Consider the following 12,715-nt stretch of genomic DNA (forward strand, 5'->3'; position numbering starts at 1 on the left):
TTTCCCCACTGCTCAAAGCAGTTTTTGAACTTGATTTTGATGCCTCCTAGTGATTCTGCCATTTTTCGTTTCACCTCTTCCATGTCAGCAAAACATTTCCCTTTGAGGACATTTTTCTTCCAGGGAAAGAAAAATGTTGCTCAGGGTGAGACTGGGTGAGTAGGGAGGGTGGGGCACAAGGGGGGGGTCATGCCATTTTGGTCAAAAACTGCTGAACATTCAACACAATGTGGGCAGGTGTGTGCATAAATTACCCATCATGAAACGGGCAAATGTTTGAAAGAGTCTTAAAAAAATTCACTGAAAGCCGAATGAAGCCTCTCACGACAAGGCCAGCTAGCATACTAATACAGATGGGTTCCTAGGACACTCACCTAGCTGGGGAAGCCTGTACTACAAGGGGGCCTCCCTCCAGAAGATAATTCCAATTTTTCTGTGTCCCCCCTCATAAAAATGTTATGATTTGGGTACAAGTTATCTAAGCTATATATTACTTTTGAGAAGGGTCTGTTTGGTTATAGAAACACAGCAATAACAAGACTTCTGGTCAATATGGAGGCGAAAGATGCTTCTCTTCCTTGTACAACCACTGAAAGAATTACAACTAGATGTCAAACCAAACCAAATCCAGAATCGCCAGAAAATTGAGCTGCGTGGAAGTCTGACAACCAAGGATCTAAAGAAGTCACCTTAACCCAGACCAGTAGGAGGGGTGGAGATGCGAGATGGACAGCGATGTGAGGAGAGGCAGGGAGACGAGGTGTGGCACAGAGAGGTGCTGGCAGAATTGGAAGGTCCCGCATGCACAGGTGGTGGATAAAAATTGGGAGGGATACCTTGGGAGCGACCGATTCCAACCTCAGGCCAGACCACACAGGCCAGGGTCCCAGTACAAGGAAGGTAAGTCCCTATAACTTCTGGCTGTAAAAACCAGTGGGGGTTGGGGTGGTGGAAGAAACTGCCAGATTTTCATAAGCCTCCACTGAAAGGGGCTGCACGGACTTAAAATGTATGTAGACCCAACCCCTCTGGGATTTAGCACCAAGGCACCCATTCTACAGGGTGAGTGCCAGGCAAATCTTAAAAAGCCAGGCAGCGGCATTATCTCCTCTCCAAGTCCTCCCCCCACTCCCACAGAACCACAAAGCAGTGAAGTGGCCCCTGTCCTGGCAATTACCTAAGGCTCCACCTCACACAATTTTCAGGGGTCTTTTCAATGATATGCCATGCTACTAAGACAGGAAGTCAAAGCAGCTCTTCCTAATACACAGGAGCAAACACAGGGAAGCTGACAAATTGAGGAGGCAAAGAAATACAGCCCAAATGAAAGAATAGAACAAAACCCCAGAAAAAGAACTAGATGAAATGGAGATAACCAACCTATCAGATGCAGAGTTCAAAACAGGTGATCAGGATGCTCAAAGCACTCACTGGATGTGGCAACAACACAAAGGAAGAAGTGAAGGTTACACTAAGTGAAATGAAAAATCTATAGGGAAACAACAGCAGTGAGGATGAAGCTATGATTCAAATAAACAACTGGGAACATAAGAAAGAAATAAGCATTCAACCAGAACCGAAAGAAGAAACATGAATTCAAAAAAACAAGGATAAGTTTAGGAACCTCTGCGACATCTCCGAAGATGCCAACATACAAATCATAGGGATGCCAGAAGGAGAAGAGCAAGGAACTGAAAACTTATTTGAAAAAATAATGAAAGAAAACTTCCATAATTTGGTGAAGGGAATAGACATACAAGTGCAGGAAGCACAGAGGGTCCTAAACAAGTTGGACACAAAGAGGACCACACCAAGACACATCATAACTAAAATGCCAAAGGTTAAAGACAAAGAGAGGATCTTAAAAGCAGCAAGAGAAAAGCAGAGAGTTACCTACAAAGGAGTTTCCATTAGACTATCAGCTGATTTCTCAAAAGAAACTTTGCAGGTAAGAAGGAACTGGCAAGAAGTATTCGAAGTGATGAAAAGCAAGGACCTACAACCTAGGTTATTCTATCCAGCAAAGCTATCATTTAGAATGGAAGGGCAGATAAAGTGCTTCCCAGGCAAAGTAGAGGAGCTCATCATCACCAAGCCATTATTACATGAAATATTAAGGGGACTTATTTAAGAAAAAGAAGATGATCAAAACTATGAACATCAAAATGGCAAGAAATTCACAACTATCAACAACTGAATCTAAAAAAACAAACTAAGTAAACCACCGGAACAGGAACAAATCATAGATATGGAGACCATCTGGAGTGTTATCAGCTGGGAGGAGGAATGGGAAGAATGGAAGAAAAGGTGCAGGGAATAAGAAGCATAAATTGTAGGTACAAAATAGACAGAGGGATGTTAAGAGTCGTATAGGAAATGGAGAAACCAAAGAATTTATATGCACAACCCATGGACATGGCCTAAGGGAGGGGGAATCCTAGAGGAAATGGGGGTACTGGGAACAGGGGAGTAAAGGGGGAAAATTGGGACAACTGTAATAACATAATCAATAAAATATATTTAAAAAAGAGATACAGCAATAGCAAAGACTCTACATGGATTATTTACTTTCTTTCTTTTTTGATGCTTAATAAAGAAGCAATGCTCATAAGGATGTACAATTTTATTTCTGGCCACTGGAGAGGCCCCTCCTGCCTTTCACGTTGTTTGAGTAGGATAGGTCCGAGCAGAGATCAAGGCCTGTCTTTGATTTGGTCTTCCTGCTTGCAGTGCTGAGTAAAGTTGGAACCCATTGTTATGAGGACATGATGAAGCCTCCTAGAACAGCCCTGAACATTCAGCTCATCTAAGAACCACATAGTCCAGGTCATCAGTCCACTCTGTTTTTGGTTTACCTGTACCCAGGTGGGGACCCTGGAATTCTCACCATCATCCTCCACCTCACTTCCTAATGTCAGTCCCCTTCTTGCCAGTCACTTTCAGCAGGTCAGCCATTGCTGCCTCTGTGTGGACACTGTTAGGACAAAACTCATCACGTTTTTCCCTAAAGAGTTTCTCTTTTGCTTCCCTATTTTGAACAAAGCCCACCAAACCTATAGTCAACCATTTCTTTAAAGTCTGGAACATCACCAAGAGGCTCTCAGTCAAAGACCCCTGCTGGCAGGAACCAGTCCCTCATATTTCAAAACTGGTGGTGGTCAATGGGGACTCCAGTCACACCTGTCTGGGTGGGGAGAGCAATCAGGTCAGGTTCCCACCAGTCCCCCACCTAAGCCCATCACATCTGCAGCAGACCTCAGCAGGCTGCCTCCAGTGTGAGGGCTGGGTGTGGGCACAATGCACCAGGAGCCTCTGGCATGGTTGAAATCGCGAGCTCGGCCTAAGGTGGCAGCTCCCCCTACATCAGTTTGCCTGGAGAGAGTTTACAGACTGGAACCAAGCTCTGTTTGTGAGTCTCGGTGGGTGCCCAATTAGTCTGAGGCAGAGGCTGTGAGGGTGTGTGTGGAGGGCGTGCCCTGTTGGCTCTGTCCTCCCAGGGAACGGGGTACGTTCATGTGACCATAGGCCTACAACGCTGATGTGAGCGAGTGGTCCCAGAGCTCACGGGTCAGGCCACTTGGGTGAGGATGGGCAGAGACTGTGATTTTTGGGCCCCTGGAGTTGGGTTCAGTGGTTTTCATTTCTACCCCAAATGGGGGCCGTTCCTGCCATGTGTGCAAATCATTGGTGGCAACCGGTGTCCAGTGAAGACAACGGTGGTTCTGTTTTACAAATCCAAAGAATGTTTTCCTGCTGAGGAATCTAATTAACAAGTGGGCATAGTGAACAGCATATGACCGAAGGTCACACCACGCATGAAAGAACCGGAAAGCATCACCCGGAGCAGACTACGCATTCACCGTGTATTTCTGCTGCCGGCCTCACTTTCACAAAAACTGTCATAGCCTGATTCGGCACACTCAGGGAAGGCTGTGTGTGACTCCTTCACAGCCCGCCTGGCCCCACCCCAGAGTCTCCACTTCGTGAGACCATCCATAACGAGTCACTGGGGCCCTGCGGAAGCTCTGCACTGCAGCCCTGCTAGCCCAGCAGGAGCCCAACAGAGTCTTCGAATGCGATGCTTCCCCCTGTGGGAAAACTGGCCTCTATGTGCTGAAAACTTTGAATAACAAACGCCTTATAATGAACTTCACAGTGCCTGGTACATTTGCCTGAGAAAACACTTTTGGTTGTTTTGTGCACCAGCTGCTAATGAGGCGCTAATGAGGTGCCAGGGTGGAAGATGTTGGGGGAGGCACCGCTGGGCACAGAAATCAGAGGCCCCACCTGCTGGGAAGGTGGGAAGACAAGGAGCAAGAGCGAGAAGCGGAGCGTGATCATGAAGGCAGCCCTCTGCCCAGGAGATTTCCAGACCCTCACCTACATCGTGCAGGCGCTGCCTGACTTCCATGTTCCAGGCCATTTCAGGAGTGCGATGGCTTACCCTAACTTAACCAGTCCGAATGCACTTTCCTTTAAACACTAAGTGTATCATAAAACAGCTTTCTGGAGGGTCTAGGGGTGAAACTCAGCCCCCATAAGAGAGGCTGCTCTGGAAAGCCAGCTCATTTCTGTACCGGGTGCATGTACCGCAGCACGTCAGCATTTCGCTTCCATGGCTGGTGTTACTTCCTCCTGTATCCCACCCCTGTCTCCCCTTGGTTCCCCCCTTGCTTCCACCCTTCCATCACCCACAGACCCTGCCTTCCAATCCCCCACACCGTGCACCTACACTGGTTTCTTGTTAAATCAAGAACTCTGAACACAGAGAGTCCACCTGGCCGTGTGCCACGAATGACCGGGTAAAGGTGAAGGACTCCAATGATTGCGGAGCTACACACCATCATCCCGTCTCCCACCTTTGCTGGTGTCACACAGACGATGGTTCCAGTGTAGCCAGAACCCAGCACATGCTTTTTCTGTTTGCAAGAAAAATGCAGGGCCAATAAATGGCGTAAAATAGCTTAATAGGGGTTGGGAAAGCAAGGGTGTGGGGATGTCTCTGGACAATGAGGTGTTCTGTTACCACGACACAGTCCTAAGATTGTGATCAAGAAAGGAAGTCGGTCCTAATTGCAGATTTCCAGTCTCTGACTGAAAGGCTTAGAAAACCGAGGGACTGATTCTGTCTGACCTAATAAGAATCAAGAAGTGATTTTCTATAAGCAACTGGGATGGCTATTATTACTTTTAGGTCATTACTTTGGGGATGCTGTGATTTCAACTCTATTATTTGTGTAAGGGTGTTGCTACAGAGCCTTTTCTTTTTGACTGAGTAAGAATTATAATAAGTAGAGACGAGAATTCAGTCAGTGATTTGTATAAACATCATGGGGGAGTCTTCAAACAATACATACTTTACGATACAATGCAGGAAATGTGTCCCAGTTACTGTTCCAAGGGCTTTACAAGCGTAAGCAAGCCCAGTCCCCACCGGGGAGGGACTGTTACAACCTGGTTCCTGATGAGGAAACTGCGGAACCAAGTTAAAGTGGCCCAGTTCATGTGGCAGATGGGTGGCATCGGGACTCACCAAGTTGGGTTCCAGAGTTCCTGCTCATAACCACTCTGCTGTACTGGAAAAGGTAACAGCAAGTGATAAAAGTATGAACACCGGAGGGCCCACCATCTTGGCCCACAGACGGGCCTTGATTATCATCATCGATGCAATTTTTAATGGAGCATTTCACAACTGTATTTAAATACTAAGCAGATTTTTAAGCAATAATATATCTCATTGTACCAGGCCCTTCTGGAGGGGGAAAAAAGTCACTTTATTTATTTATATTGTATTATTGGATCCTTTCCTAGACCCACCCCTTCTTGCACCCACACACCCTGTCAGGATTATATTCGATTCATTTGATCATTTCCCAAATTCATTTTCCTCTTTTGTACAAGGGCTTTGTGCTTTGGGGACAGAGAAGGAAATTTTCTGCTCCTTCAGTCTCTTCTGTGATGATAATGACTTGAAGGGAGGATCTTATCTTTAATTAAAACACGTGAGTGCTGAGAAGGGAGGCCACAGACCCCAAAAAGAGACACGTGTCACACGTCTTTGTGGTGAGTGAGTGTGTTAAAGCACCAGTGCAGGCGTTACAACGGAGGTGGGATTGCCAGGTTTACTTCTGCTCTCCTTGCGGGTTGCCGGCCTTCCCAACGCTGTGTAAAGGAATTGCGTTGTTTCACAGCTCGATTCTCATCCTTGCAGAGCTTCCTGTTGTTTTTGCATCTTTTCCAAACCACTTTTCCCATCTGCATCTCACTCCTTGGTGTGGCAGACAGAGCACCTATCATCTCCCCCGATACAGGAGGGGAAACTGATGCTGGCAGGTGGGGAACATGGTCACCCGGCTAGGAAATGTTGGAGTCAGGATTCGAACTGGAACACAATCACATTTCTAAACATTCCTTCTGTGTTATCTGAGCTACTAAGCCGTAGCTTTCTAGATCACCCCACACGCCTACTGTGAAGAACACTAACTAATTAGATGTCAAAGGAGTAGAGGAGTAAATCACCAAAACTGCCTTTTCCCTAGTAATGGAATTGTTAACTGCAGGTATATTTTGCAGTAATAGTTTAAATATCATAAGAACAATTACACACATTAATTGTCTTGGCTTCGAGTTATATTTATCTTGGCTGACATTAAGATTCAAAGATACAAAAGTCAAGCTTCATATTAGAGGTGGCAAAAATAATAGTTTGTTCTAGCTTTGTTTCCTTACCTCTCATGGCATTAACAAGTTTTCTGTGCTACTAGAAGGCGATATTTCTGTTGGGTTTATCTGTAGATGATAGAATTTCCTACCTCGAAAATCCTAAAGTCTCACGTATTTTCTTAAACCACTTTTCTTGAGGTCAGACTCACATACGAAGAGCTAAGCATATGTCATGTGTGCAACTGGATGAGCTAAGCTGTGGCTATTTTTGAGCAACTTGATGTGGTAGAGAGTGTTGGTGAGCTGCAAATAGCCAGGAGCGTCCCTACATCTCCCGCCTCCTTCCCGAGCAGATGTGGCCCCAGGGCTGGTTCCGGCCAGTGGGCTGTGAGCAGAAGGGATGTGCGTCCTTCCCGAGTGGGGGCACTTATGAGCTGATGTGCTCCCTCATCCTTACCTCCTGTTGCTGTGGACTTAGGGGTCCCACGTTCAAAGTGGTGAAGGGCAGCAGACCACAGCAGACTGTGTTCATGAAAGACACACTTATTGCTGAGACTTCAGGGTAAACTTGGTTGTGGAAACCAGAGCTCACTACTATGAGCAAAATTATTGACAAGAAATTGCAACATTTACATGGGACACTGATGATCTATAAAAAGCTGGGACGATTTTTAAACCTAAGGCGGAGCAGAGGAGGACCTGGCCAATCTGATGTTCGACAGACTAGGAGGCCATATTCTTAAAAGCAGTTCTGTGTAATATTTATACAGAAGCAGGCAGACAGATGAGTGGAACTGGAGAGAATCAAATTAATATGGGCCTTGCACATGATAAAAATGGCAAAAAAATAAAAGGCAGCAGAAAAGAGCCAGGTGGCTCGGCGGACAGGGCTGAGGAGACCTGCTCACTACGTGGGGAGAAAGAAGCTGGGCTTCTACCTGACAGAATGCACAAGAAAATAGAGGAAACTTAGAAAGCAGAATATGGGGGAGAAAGGGAGCTTACCTTGTGATATAATGGGGAGAAATAGCTCTTCACATACGGTTTTCGCTCTGAACACATGGATACATGGAACTAGTTCAAAATCAGATTTTTTTTTTTCAGTGAGGGACAGAGAATATATTGGGAGAAAATATTTGAAATGTCTAAAACGTACACAAGGAATTCATATTGGAAAACCAAAAGAATTCATGAAAATTGACAAGGAAAAGCCAGACAACCAGAAAACCCAGAGAAAAGTAGAGAAATGGCAGGAACAGAGGCCATGAGGGTGGGGCCTAATCCTATTGGTTTGGTGTGTGTATGGAAAGAGGAGATCCGGACGCAGACTCAAACCCAGAGGGACGGCCACGTGAAGACAGAGGGAAACCGCCCATCTGCCAGCCCAGGAGAGAGATCTTGGGAGAAACCAACCCTGCCAGAATCCTGACCTGGGGCTTTCAGCCTCCAGAACTGTGAGAAATAAAATTCCATAGCTGAAGCCACCTGGTCTGTGATGCTGTTAGGACAGCCCTTGAAAAGTCATACAGATGCTACGCCTCAATAAGATATAGGTAAACTTAAAAATAAGATCTTTTTTTTTGTCAATGAGAGCGGGCAGGACCAAGCAGAGCAGTAGCCGGAGGTGCCTGGGTGGGCGTCTCAGTCACGCAGCTGACGGGAGTGTGACCTGGCATAACCTTCATGCAGAGCAAGTTGACCACGTGTACCCAACCTATATATGGAGTGTGCACGCCGTTGGATCCAGTAACCAACTTCTGGTGGTTTCCTCCGGGGCAGAGAGGCGCAAGTGTGGAAACATGATGTCCTGGGTGGCCCTCGCAGGGTGTTCGTAAGAGCGAAGGGCTGCTCTCATGCACCGCCACGCCGGGGGTGCTTGCCGGTCATTTGGGGGAGTGAGTCTGAGAGGCCCGCAGTGCCCAGGTGAGACAACATATACCAACTCAGACCTCCATGAAGAGTGTGATCCCCTTGCTGTGGAAATGGTTACACCACTGTAATTGCTGCAGGTGTGTGTGTGTGTGTGTAGAAAAGTAGCTATCTCTGGCAGGTGGAACCATGGAGCTTTGCATTTTAGATCTCCTACATTTTGGTACTGTGTGACTTTTATACAATAAGCATATACTTTATATAATCAGAAAAAAACTCAAGGGTTTTATGAGGTAGACAACATAACATACAACGTTACAATTGTGTGCATGATCACCAGATCCATGCTTTTTCAGATGCCTGCATGAAATACTGAACCATGGAAAAATCTAAAAACAACATGATGATGATGATGATGATAAAAGCTACACTACACTACTGTGTAACTAGCTCACTGAGGCCCCGTCTCGAGTGGACCCACTGGAGATGGACAAAGTCGCATCACCAGAACTGTCCTCTGGGAAGGACCCATCTAGGAGGGATCCGTCCTTCCTTCGAGGACAAGGTCGCCACACCCTATCCAGTCTCCTAAGTACGGGGTATTTGCACTCAGCACGGATGTACAGGGATGTACAGACGGAGACGGCAACTTGGCCCCTGACTGCAGCAGCCCACTTGTCTGAGTTTCTGTCCTAAAATGTCTCCCATTTTCACGTTCATTGCAGGAGGACATCTGATTCCAACTCAGTAATTGTTGTTTAATTAAACCGAATTGGAGCAGTTTACTTCTCTAATAAATTGTTATCATCATGAGGGCAGATCAAAGTTGGTGGTAACAGAGAAAATCCATTCGTTACTTTTCATTTAATTAATTGGCTTCTTTTTGATGGGGGGGGGGGGTGGCGTTCAGTGCATTCAGTGGAAGAAAAATCCCCACAGATCATTTTAATTATGGCATTGCGAAAGCCAGGGATGTCACCCTGCAATTAAAATGCAAACATTTCAGTGTATCTGTTTGAGTAGGAACATTATATAAAGACTTTAAACATTTATGTTTATTTTACAAAAAGTGTTGGGTTATATATAGTAGTACCCAGTCTCACGACACTTTGTTAGACTCTGATGATTGTGAAGTTTGTGGAACATCCCTCCACTCACAGAACACCTGGGAACAGCAGGCCTTGGCGATCAAGCGTGGAAAAGATGCAGAGTGTCATCTGCTCAGCTCTGGGTCTAGACACACGGAAATAACATGACTGTGACAAAGGAGAGGCAGGGAGGGCTCAGACAGTGTTGCTGTCCTCTGTTAGCACTGGTGATAAAGCCAAGCCCTTGCTCCACAGAGTTCAAGGTTCCAAGAGACAGGATTCGGGAGGGAGGACCACAGGTGAACGGGGGGCGTCCCTGGGTGACGGGAGGAGGAGACAGCTGTGCTCACACATCATGTTAGGTTCCTCCGGAAACCACCATGCAGGGCTGTGCCAGCCTGTTCTCAGGTCCAGCTGGCAGACTGGTGGAAATATCTGGGGATATTTGAATGAATTCCTCTACTTTTGAGTAAAATAAGAATTCATGCAACGTGCGAATGACTGAGCAAAATTGTCCTCCTCAATAAATCTTGCGATGAGTCTTGTTAAGCGCTTGTTTTAAACAGTTTGATCAATAAAATGACCAAGTAAGAATTTTTTTTCTGATGTAACTGTAAATTGAATGAGTAAAATTACCATAAAAATGAAATTAAGGGCTTTCAGAAAGCATTCTACACCTAAGTTTGGTAAGATCATCTAAATTGATAAAAAAATAACTTTGGATTAAAAAATGCATCAGTTTGGGTATATTGGCATAAAAACCAAGTGGATTAAAACATATTCCCAATTATTTCGACCTCAGCTGGTTCGCTCGTGCGGCCCTTCCAGGATCACCAACCCTCAAGCTGTGGTTTGAAGTCATCACCAACCGAGCAGCCCTGCTCCCTTTGGTTCACCTGGAATGTCCACATGGCCTGCTCCGGGCCACCCCCTCTGCAGCCTGGCTTCGCCCCAAGTCTTCTCTCTCTGCAGGTGCCCAGGCAAATGCATGGAGCACCCTGCCCCTCTTCACAGCCACCTGCTCCCAGGGCCGAGAGGACCCTGAAGGGAAAAGGCAGACACAGAACCCTGGGCAAAGAGGAGGAGAGGAAATACTGAGCCCGAGAGAATCAATAGGACAAGTGACTAGTCCAGTGTGGCCAGGGATATTTGAGACAGTAATGGCCAGGAAGAAAGGAGAAAAGAGTACTCTCATCAACCTTGGATACATTCAGAGGCTTGGCACAGGGGGAGGGTGGGGGGATTTATAGAGACCATGAGAAGGAAAGGTGGGACAAGAAGTCTTCAGGTACACAGGAGCAAAGGGGAGAAACGGAGAGACTGCCAGAGAAGATGGAAGGAATCCATCTTCTGCTCATAGGTTTTTCTGAAAGCAAGGGGAGAAGCCCACAGCATTGAAAGCCAAGAGAAATCCTTCCAGTGGAAAGAAAAAGGACAGCATGACAAAATAAAGGCAATTATGACTATTGGGATAAAGAAGAAAAGAGAGAAGCTGTGGGAGAGCTAAGAAAAACAAAGCTAAGGAGAGGCAGTTCTGGAAAACCTGAAGTTCATGAGGAGGAAGGCTGAAGGAGGGAAAGGGGCTGAGGAGGAGGAAAGGCCAGTGACTGACACAAGAGACCTGGAGGCAGCAGGGGCCAAGGGGCCAGGCCTCAGCACAATGATGGGAAGATGGGAATTCCAAGATCAAAGTCACAAGAGGAGAAGTAACTGGTCTAAATTAATATGTGTTTGGAAAGAAAGACTCTGCTTGGGGCTGAATTGTGTCTCCCAGTTTCTATGCAATGAAGTCCTAATCCCCGGCACCCGAGAATGTGGCTGTGTTGGGAGACGTGTCTTTACAGAGGTCATCAGGGAGGAATGAAGTCACTGGGTGGGCCCTGATCTGAACGGACTGGTGCCCTGGTAAGAAGTGATTAGGACACACAAGCAGAAGGGAGACCTCGTGAGGATATGAGGAGAAGATGACTGTGTACAAGTCGAGGGGAAATACCTCAGAAGAAGCAACCCTGCCGACACATTGATCTTGGACTTCCAGCCTCCAGAACTGCGAGGAAATGAATTTCTGTTGTTTAAAGTACCCTGTCTGTAGTACCGTGATCCCAGCAGCCTTCCAGTAGTAGTACAGGCTCACACAGACTGCAGTGAGGAAAACCACAGCTGGATGTATGGAAGGAAGGAAGGAAAGGAGGAAGGGAGGAAGGAAGGAAGGAAGGAAGGAAGGAAGGAAGGAAAGAGGGAAGGAGGAAGGGAGGAAGGGAGGAAGGAGGGAGGGAGGGAGGGAGGGAAGGAAGGAAGGAAGGAAGGAAGGAGGGAGGGAGGGAGGGAGGGAGGAAGGAAGGAGGGAAGGAAGGAAGGAAGGAAGGAAGGAAGGAAGGAAGGAAGGAAGGAAGGAAGGAAGGAAGGAAGGAAGGACAGGGGAGAGAGGGGACGAGAGAGAGACAGAGAGGGACGGAGAAAACACGGTAGCATGGAAACCTCCAGTCAGAAAAACACCACAAAGATACTAAAGAGAAGATGTTTGCAGACATATTCTTTAAATAACACCCTTCACACTGAAATTATAAAATAAACACCGAACCCTAACATGCCAACCGGTGGCCTGGGGACAGGGAGCAGGGCCCCCCACTCACTATCTCCTGGACCCTGAACAGGAGCCTCCACTCAGTGTTTATTTTCTGGCAAATAGTTATGATGACGTTTCCAGGGCACATGATTAAAAACAAGAATTCATAACACTAATTCTCATATTTACTAAAATGTGATCAATACATACAGTGTTTAGAGAAAAACAGAAAATTCGAACCACATGGGACGCACATGGTGCTGCAGGTGAAGTGAGTTTGGCACTGGGCGTCAACCAGACAACGCCTTCTTGACCCAGTGCGTTTTGTTGCTAAAAATGTCCACTTTCTTGACACTGCAATTACAGGGCACTCAACACCTGTAATTTTTCTTTGATGATTCATTCCTTTGCGGTACCTGAAAGTCATCAACTCAATTTCACTCAGCAAGGGCTGAGTGCCCGCTTGGTGCAAGGTTTGGGCTAGTCCCCACCGGCCGCAAATGCTCTCCTGTCGGAGTCCGACCAAAGT

The 12,715-nt window shown here is 46.5% G+C and overlaps 1 protein-coding gene across 1 annotated transcript in view; it reads right to left on the reverse strand.

Moving 5' to 3' along the window:
* Nucleotides 1-12,715, reverse strand: part of UBE2QL1 (ubiquitin conjugating enzyme E2 Q family like 1) — a 44,121-nt gene that overhangs the window by 15,075 nt on the left and 16,331 nt on the right. The window lies entirely within an intron of this gene.

This window comes from Phyllostomus discolor, chromosome 3, assembly GCF_004126475.2.
Source record: "Phyllostomus discolor isolate MPI-MPIP mPhyDis1 chromosome 3, mPhyDis1.pri.v3, whole genome shotgun sequence".
NCBI lineage: Eukaryota > Metazoa > Chordata > Mammalia > Chiroptera > Phyllostomidae > Phyllostomus > Phyllostomus discolor.